Here is a 9,836-nt window from a genome sequence, read left to right as displayed (position 1 = left end):
ACCGTGGGGGTCGCCCACCGCCACCAATCTCCTCAACCTCCCACCGCGCCGACGTCGCCCCTGTGTGCGACCGCCGCAACCCGCCCGTCATCTGCCAACGCAGTTCTCCACCGCATCCCGGCACCGTTCGCCGGCGCGTCGCCTCCGCAGAGCCCGCACTCACCATCCCTCCCGTTGCGCGACTGCCACCCACCATGTGCCTGGGAGTCACCATGTTGCACCGTCACCGTGTCGCACTGCTGCCTTTGTGCTGACCGGATGTGTTTCGCCTCGGCCGACGTCGTCCGGCACTTGCACCGGACTGCCGCTCACCCGCGCACATAATTTGAAGTGGACTAACCGTGTCGGGCGCCCGCACTGCAAGTGTATCTACCACCAGTTGCTGCCGCTCCTTGCCCGTTCGTGCCCGACGTCACTGCACAACATTTGTTTCGCGCCATTGTGCCACAGAGGTTCTCCTCATGCTCACTTCACACCTGTGAGACAACGGTGTTGACCGAATGCACAGGCCGCTTTCAGCACTCGCTGCCACTGACGTCCCTGTGCCCAGCAACCTCCAGTCTGCGCATGGCATCTGGCGCTCCCGTTCCAGTCCCACCCCGGGGCTGTTCGCGTGCCGTGCTTGCCCCGACTGCCGGCGCCTAGTAGCCGTCAACACCATGTTTGTGAGCCTGGTCACCGTCAGTAGTCATGCCCGATGACGTCCCCCGCTCGCTCATCTGTGCACCACCCATTTGATACTCACATTACGCGCTAGGACGAATGCACGAAGTCAGGAACCGCGATCAGCGGACCCCGACGTGGTATGTCAACTCTGCCCTATCTCTTATTTCTTTCAGTGCATAGTCGTATTGCCTCCACGGCACTCGGGTTAGACGTAGGTGAGCGGGACAAGACGAGTGAAAACTCACAAATCTCGAGTGTCTTCCCTGTTTGGTACAAGTCGGGCTTGCTCATCCCCGGTGAGCACAATCCGAAGGGAAAACAACCCGTTCGGCGCCCTACCATCCTCGACCCCCTCGGACAAGGCTCGAGAGGTCTAACCACCCACCACCGGGTGACTCCGTCGATTTCCCGGGAGTCGGACTCCATTGTTAATCGGTGCTTGCACATACCTCAAGTAGACGCATTTTGCATTGCATCGTAGCTCCTAGCCGTTAGGATTCACTGTCGCACGACACCCCTGGCCATAGTCCGATATCGTCATCTACTTATCGACACTGAGTCACCATGCTCTGTGACAACCGGATGACATCCCGACGACGTCCACGATCATGTAGCATCAAACATGAATATTGAAACGAGGGAAGAAACACTCTTTTCAAGAAGGAAGAACTCAGTTTTGACAATTTATGAGGCACTTGTTGCACAAAGATAGCCAATGCTAGGAGTACACAAGAAAGTGTGAAAAAAGATTAACTTTTCTAGCATATTTATATGATATGAGATGCTGGATTTTGAAAGTAAAGAGGTGCATTGAGACACAAAATTTCAGCCAAACCACTAGGGATATCAAAAAGTAAAGGCTATTTGAACTTTGAGCATTTTGGGCCACTCAATTTTGTAACTTTGGTAATATGATGTATTTATGGTTGGTTTTGGAACTGATCATCAGAAGGCCTCGGATTCAACCACATGTAACGATGTGGTTGGATGAACCTTTAATCAATGTCAAAAAGCTACAAGACCGTCGGATCATCAAGATCAAATGCAGACGCAATTTGGGCCTTTTGATTTTTATCATTTATGATGTGATACAGCTTGGTCACCATATGAATCTGCTGGAGATTGTACATTCTAGGATTGCACAATGGGGCACCCTTTGATTCACCATAAATAATGGGCAAGTATTATATTTGATTTTCCCCTGTTTGATTGCATTTGATCTAGTTTGGACATCGCCATTATGCTATATCTCAACCTGAAAATAGGAGTAAAAGAGATTGAAATGATCTAAGTTGTTAGATTGTAATCAAAGCATTCCTATGTAAGAATTTGATCTACACAATCAAATGACACCAACAAGTGCCATTATTACAATCCATTGAATGCGTGCCACATGTCTCTGAGTAAATGGAATATTTAGTCATGTATCAGAAAAGGTAAGACAAGATGCATGTTATATAAAGTAGGTAAAAATCTCTCATTTAAATCACACCTATACATGCATAGAATCTCTTTATTTGTATTGCGCCCTCTTCACTCACCATGTAGGTGGGTGCAATTTGTTAGGTTCTAGTGCCTTTGTTCAATCATATAAAATAGGTTTTTCTATACAACAAAAGCTGTAATCAATTCCAAAGTGGTCTTTAAATTGAATACATTGTATGTACCTTGTGAGGAACTATAGTGGCCTAATAAAAATTATTAGTCATCCTTATTAATTAACTATATCTACATATAGATGAAGTAACTAAAGGATCAATTTAACCCAATTTATAGGTTAAGTTTCCACCTATGGGGTGCCACACTACACCTCATGCTCTATAATGTTCAAACTCTCTTGTGGAACCTTTACCATCATCGATTCCCATATATCTAGAATCCATTATCCACGTAAGACTCTCAAATGATTTAGGTTATGGTTGATCGCCAAACCCTAATCGATTATTCAATTAGTACAGATGTGTAACAGGGATCATTGGAGAATGCCTTCTCCAATGTCCTCAGTAACTGGCCAAGGATTTGCTACATCATCTTCCTTGAGTCAATCTCCTCTTATACTGAGGGTGGATGGTCCCGTCTTGACCACTCAATCATATCCATCGACATCTTCCTACATCCGAGACATGATTTGTTTGAATATTGTGGTTAGAGACTAGGGATTGTCCGTCCAATATCCGTCTGGTATCGAACATTCGATATCCGATGTAAAAAAAGGGGACAGTATTTGATATCGGATATTGGACGAGATCCGTTCGATAGGTGAAGACGGACATAAGAGATGGCTATCGAATGGCATAGGACGAGCAGATATCAGATACCGGATATTGGATTTCAATATCCAGATATCAAAACCAGTATCCGAATATCGATATCCGGTATCAACTGAAAACTCAATTTTTATCATCATTTTAGATAATTTATGCAAACATCACCACGTGTTTTTAACATTTACTCCACCTCGTTTAACATATAGAGCTCAAACTTTTGATTTTTTTCCATATGGGATAACAGGATTTGGAGTTAACATCACCTCTGAATCCTATAGTTGCATGTGGAAGAAAACAGAAATTTAATGCTTCATATATTGAACAAGGAAGGATATATATTAAATTATTTAATAATACTATAATAAATAATTACTACATTATTAGCCCGTAATATGCGTAATATATTTAATAAATATATATATAACATATTATTTACTCTTTCAATAAATACTGTTCAAACTTTCTAATTTCTACCATATGGGACAGAAGGATTCAGAGTTTAATGTTAAACTCCACATCCTGTAATCCCATATGGAAGAAAAAAGAGTTTGCACTGTATATATTATACAAGCTACATGGTTAATTAGTACGCTCTCTGCTTACCCGCTGGCCCACGTAAATCTTCTCCAACTGTTGAACTACGATGATTAAATTATATTTTTATACAACTCTCTAAGTTGGATATCGGAATCCGATATCCAACTCCGATATCTGATATCAGCATCCTCCCCCAGAGATGGAGGCGGATGACAACATCAAGACATATACCGATATCAGATATCGGTAATGTAGCAACTGATATCCGATATTGTTATCCGATATCCAGATATCAGAAAAAATAGATACCAAAAATTTGATTTTCGGTATCAGTATAGCATTCGTCTCGATATTGTAATCTGATACCTGTTCAGGATGGGCGATCCCTATTAGAGACTCGTAAGTCATAGTCAAAATATAGTCGTCCATCTATAAGATGTCCTTGGTGTCTTAGGTCACTTATTCACTTATACAACCACGTCATGAATCAATCTGATTGACGTTTAGGTTTAATATCATTTAGGGATTCTTCTGACCAATTCAATGATCTCTTTCTCTAAAGATCACCCAATATCTATCGTTAGTTTCGTCACTCTAATAGCCACAAGATCAACCATACTTTTAGTATAAGTAGGATTAGATAGTGTTATTCTATCAGGATAATTCAATGTCCACCTCGACTATCGATCAAAAGGAATACGTTTAAAGACTAGCAATCATTGTATTATGGTCTCATCATAATTCACTAGGTCATTGCACATATTCATGGACTTCATTATAAACCTCATGATTGAATGATAATAAACTATTATTTTGTTCAATGAACTTAAATAAATCATGGTGATCTGATTTGGCTTAATGGCGACATAATATTCATCAATCTCCCAATTGGACTAAATCCAATCACACTGATTCAACTATCCCATTTTCTTATAGTAAAACTCAAATGCTTCATAAGCTAGTGACTTTGTTAATGGATCTGCTATGTTGTTGGTCGATAGAACCCTTTCCATCACAATATCTCCTCAAGCAATAATCTCCCTAATCAAGTGAAATCACATCATAATGTGTTTTGACTTTTCATGAGACCATGGCTCTTTTACTTGTGCTATTACACCATTTTTGTCACACAACAATGGAATATGTTCTGAGATGGATGGAACAATGCAAGTTCTGTGATGAATTTCTTCAACCATACTACTTCATTTGTTGTCTTAGTTGTTGTAAAGTGTGTAGCTTTTGTTGCCGCATTTGTAGTAGTGTTATGCTTGGAACTCTTCAAAGATAGTGTGCCTCGTTTAGTCTGAACATGAATCCAAATGTAAATTTACTATCATCTAGATCTGATAAGAAATTTGAGGTAGTGTAACTCTGGAGCTTCAACTCCTGTTGATAAACCAGAATGTTAGTTAAATATGTCATTTTAAGGTTCTTAATTATGCAACAATATTTATAAAAAATTTCTTACTTAGATGAGGGTAAGGGTCGAACCCACAAGGATCAGTTAATGAGAGAGTAAATTGTGATTCTCATACATTCAAAAATGAAATTGTTTTGTGATTTTGTATATATTTTGATTTTTAAATATTTTCTGAATAGAAAATTAACTGAAGACCATAATTATTTTATGATAAATAAAAATAAATATTTATGTTATTTCTAATAAGTTCAAAAAATTAAATTATGATTTTTATGATTTGTTTACATTTTTTGGGAAAGAAATAAACTTTAAGGACAAATAGAACCTTTGGCCACCCTTCTTGCGGTAAAATTACGGCATAAACGAGTAGTGGACAAAAATCATTGTAACTTTTGTGACATGAAGAATTATTTAGCGACATTTGATGTGTTGGAAAGCTTGAATTCTAGGCTATCCTTTGGATTTTTTACCTAGACAAAAAATGAGAAAATTCAAATCAAAGATTCAAGATATCACACTAACCTTGCTGTCCCTTCCCCAAGGACCAAGTGGTGCTCGTTCTCTAGAATCTTGGTCACCCTAGAACTATATCTCCCACACTATTGTAGAAAAAGAATGGATCAAAGAAATCTGATGCTCTAGGCCTCTAACAACAAGTTGGAATCAGAAATTCAAGATGAAAGAAAAAGAGAATGGAGAAGAGAATAAATAGAAGTGCCCTAACTCTCCCAGTCATTGGATTTATGATGTAACATGATGGATGTCAGGATCGAACAGCTCATGTTACACTCATGGAGGAAGAGGGCAATCATGTTAAGCAATGGAGACAACTAATGTGGATGTAATGCAAGTGAAGATGCAATGATGAAATCAATGAGAAGTATATGTCCGTCGTCGACGAACACCAACAACCACTAGCTACGGTAAGTGTGATCTGGGAATGCCACTAGGCTCCTGATGACCCGGAAGATGAGTTGAGGGCAGACTGTACGAGTACGACTATTGCCGCTTGTGTGAGCACCGTTTGAAGTGCCAACCAAGATCGTACCAATAGATACCTCTTCTCACTGACGTTTTCCTATCTATCACTAGCCTAACCCCGGCGCTGGAGACACGCATGGGAGACACTTAAAGAAATAATTGAAAATGTAAGACAGAAAAGGTGTGAGCATACCCGATTCGTGACGGCTGGCCTGACGTTTGTAATAGCGATAACGGGGCCGGGAGGCGATTGATAACACCCTAATTTCGGTCTTTATTTCATGTTATTAGCATGATTTATGCATTTAAAAGGCTTAAATTTGGGTTGTTATCAAATATTTACACAAAAATAATGCTTCCAAGTAATTTCTGATTTTTCCCTAATTTTCTGTTAATTATATGAATTTTTAAGGATTTATTGAAGCTCGAAATAATTATTTTTGGATGAAAATGGCACATTAAAAAGTTTATTTCGACATTTATCAACATGGGAATTAATCAGGGAATTTTCTAGAATTTTCTAGAATTTTTTACAAATTTTTAGGAATTTTCTGGGATTTATTTCAAGAAGAAATGCATTTATTCTATGAAAAAAGGGCATATTTATAGGAGAAAAAATGTATTTATGCAATTTCTAGACTTTTCGGGGCCTTTTTGCAACGTTTGCTGCAAAAGACCCTGAAAACACCTCTCGGTCGCCACGGCAGGCGTAAAGATCCTATTTAAAATCATTCAGGGTTTTATTGCAATTTTTAATATGTATTTTTAGTGTTTTAGGAGAAATCGGAGGAGAGAGAGTGCGCCAGGGCATATACGCAATTACTTTTAAGGCGTCCAAAAACAATTCCAGGCTTTTAAGGACTTTTCTGCAAAAGGAGGATTCAAAATGCGCCAGCCAAGGAGAGAGCGACACGTCATTGCGTGTTTAAAAACGGAACTAATAAATAAATCAATTTTAAATCTAATGGATTAAATTGGTTTAAAATTGATTTATTAATAACTTTTGATCCTGAAGTCCGATTGAGATGATTTTTATGGATTTGTTCGTCTTGATCCTCTTTCTATCTGTACGGTTAGATCATTCAGATCTAGCCTACATTGATAGATAAATATTAAGTACTAAATGGGGGTAAAATGGTGATTTTTACCCTATAACCTAAGTATAAAAGCTGAATTTCGAGGGGAGCTCAGTCTGGAGGGTGCTTCATCACAGCTGCAAGACAGAGAGGAGTCCCAGCCTGGATCAACAGTTTTGGTATTTTTTTCTTTCATTGTATTCAAACTTTTGTGCATTTTGAATGAAATAGGTTAAGTTGTTTGTTTCTTCATCTCCATTCTAGTCTGAACTCCTAAATCGCTTGGCTTGAGCGGCATGTACAAGCCCTGATTAGGATTGAGAGGCGAAATTGAGGAATTTTACCTGGGCATTCAATTGCATTACAAAGAAAATTATAAAAATTTAGTTTTAATTTTTAGAAGTCTCAATTTACCCCATTTTAGTTCTGAATTATCAATCTGAAAAATCAACCCAACTCATTTTAAGAACCCTCTTTCAACCTCTCTAAATGATTTCTTGGATCCTTTAATTAGGATCAAAGAAGGAAATTTAGAGCTCTTAATTCTTCTAATCTTCCCATCTCTCCTACCCCCCTCTCTAAATTCTCACCTAATTAGGGTGACTTGATCCTCATTGAAGATCAAATTCACTCTAATTAGGATCTAAAACACCAAAAATTAAATCAAATTGAAATTCCTACTTGCCTCCCTTGGACGACACTCATACTTATCACTATACATATTAAGTAGAGTTTTATAAATTTTATTGCATAAGCCAAAAATTCACAACGACAAGGGCTAAAAATTTGCATAATTTTCACCCCTATTTTCGGCTTATCACCCATCGTCGCTGCTGGGGAGGCAACACTTAGGAATTCAACATATTTTTATTTGTAAACACAGTGGTTAATTGTTGCTCACGAGTTTGTTAAGTCTCCTTATTATTGATTTTGATTTAAGACGGTATTTGGTTTTTAACGACTAACGAGTGTTGTGTTTGAATTAGTGGTTTTGTATGAAGCTTCGGTCTGGATTTGAATCAGGGAGCAGTGACAGAAATCCCCCTGTAGTAGATTCCACCACACCCGAGTCGTCTTTCACCGAACCCACATTTGTAGAGGAGATATTGATTAGACCCGTACCAATGGACCCAATAGGTAATGGAATAGGAAACCCTGAGGTAGTTAACGATGGACGGAGGAGGATTAGAGAGTATTCCACACCAGCAGAAACCCCCATCTTAACCAGGATATCTGCCCCGATTGGAGAAGATGTGATGTTTAGAATCGATCCACACCAATTTCAGCTATTACCGTCCTTTTTGGGGAAGGCAAACGAAGAGCCCTATGACTTCTTAGAAAAATTTTATGAAGCATGTGATAGTTGCACTTACCCCAGAATTTCAAAGGAAGTTGTGAGAATGAAACTATTCCTCATGCCCTTAAGGATAGAGCCAAGGATTGGTTTAGAACATTGGGAACAAATTTTGAATCATGGAATGATATGGAGAAGAGCTTCTTAAAAAGATATTATACAGTGGCTAGGACAAATTCTTTCAGAAGAGAAATTAGAAATTTTCAGCAGGGAAATGATACATTTAGCGAAGCATGGGAGAGATTGATGGGGCTCATTAGGAAGTGCCCCCACAATGGCATTCAAAAATGGGAGTTAGTGCAAATTTTCTATGAAGGCTTAAATGATGCGGAGAGAGGCAGAGTTGATATCTCGAGTGGAGGAGCAATAGCTGACATGTATGAAGATGAAGCTATGGCACTACTACAAAAAATGTCCGATAATTTAGCCTATCACCAAGATGCCTCCGATCATGTTAGGGTTACCCCTCGGAAAGGTGGACTGTTGGATGTTAGAGGGGTTGAACCCCAGATTACTATGGATAGAATTGAAAAACAGATAGGTGTAATGATGGGAAAAGCCATGGAAAAGATGAATGAAAAAATAATCTCACTATGGCAAGGTCAGAATAGCGGAAGAGCACCCAACCAAATAAATCGATGTGAAATGTGCTCAAGTGATAGCCACACCGGAGAAGAATGCCCTATGATATCAGAAGTGAATGCTATAGGCAGGCAAGAAGGGAGCAATGTCCAATGGGGAACTAGAGGAAACTTAGGAGGACAGGGATGGAACAACAACAACCGACCACCCCAACAACAGTTCCAATCCAAGGCGAACAATCCCCAACACCAACAACATTATCAACCTTACCGAAATTTTTCAGATCCCACTAATGCGACTCTCACCAAGGTTATCGAGGAGCTGCAAGAAGACAAGAAGAGGATGCTCAAGCTTTTTGAAGAAATGGAGGAGAGGCATCGGAGGGAGATGGAGAAGCTCAAGGCAGAGATCTGCCTCAGCGGTCAACAATTTGCGACGGGGAGCACCGCAAGGTACGTGTGAAGACCCTATGAAGATGGGCGCCAAATCAGGTAAACTCCCTACTCAGGCCTGTATTAATCCTAGCAATTTACTTTATGTTGATGACATGTGTAGTGTAGTTAATGAGCATATTCATGACATGCATGCATTGACTGAACAACAAGAAATAGGAGAGCTGAGTGCTATATCAAAACTTAGGAGTGGGAAAGAGTTGGCTAATCCATTTGCAGCTATAGAGAAACGAAATGAAGTGGAGGATAAGTTAGAGGAAGTAGAAAAGGATGAGGATGAAGGGGTAGAGGAAAATCTGGAAAAGGAACCCAACCCCAAAACATATTGCCCACCTATCCCTTTCCCTAGTGCCTTACAAGCGAAGAAAGAAAAATCGAAAGACAGCCCACTTCTTGAGTATTTGAAAGAGGCTACTGTCGAAATTCCTGTTTTAGATGCGATCCAGTACATCCCTGATTATTCCAAATTTGTGAAAAACCTGTGTACACCTCCTAGGAAGC

The 9,836-nt window shown here is 39.7% G+C and overlaps 1 non-coding gene across 1 annotated transcript; it reads right to left on the bottom strand.

The window, feature by feature from the left end:
• Positions 1–8,476: 8,476 nt before the first annotated feature.
• Positions 8,477–8,582, bottom strand: LOC144714093 (small nucleolar RNA R71). The gene has a single exon (XR_013584248.1). It is a non-coding gene; the product is annotated as a small nucleolar RNA R71 (small nucleolar RNA).
• Between the last annotated feature and the right edge of the window lie 1,254 nt (positions 8,583–9,836).

This window comes from Wolffia australiana, chromosome 16 (genome assembly GCF_029677425.1).
Source record: "Wolffia australiana isolate 7733 chromosome 16, ASM2967742v1".
NCBI lineage: Eukaryota > Viridiplantae > Streptophyta > Magnoliopsida > Alismatales > Araceae > Wolffia > Wolffia australiana.
Note: the sequence above shows the minus strand (reverse complement) of the source record. Positions and strands in the feature narration are given on the sequence as shown.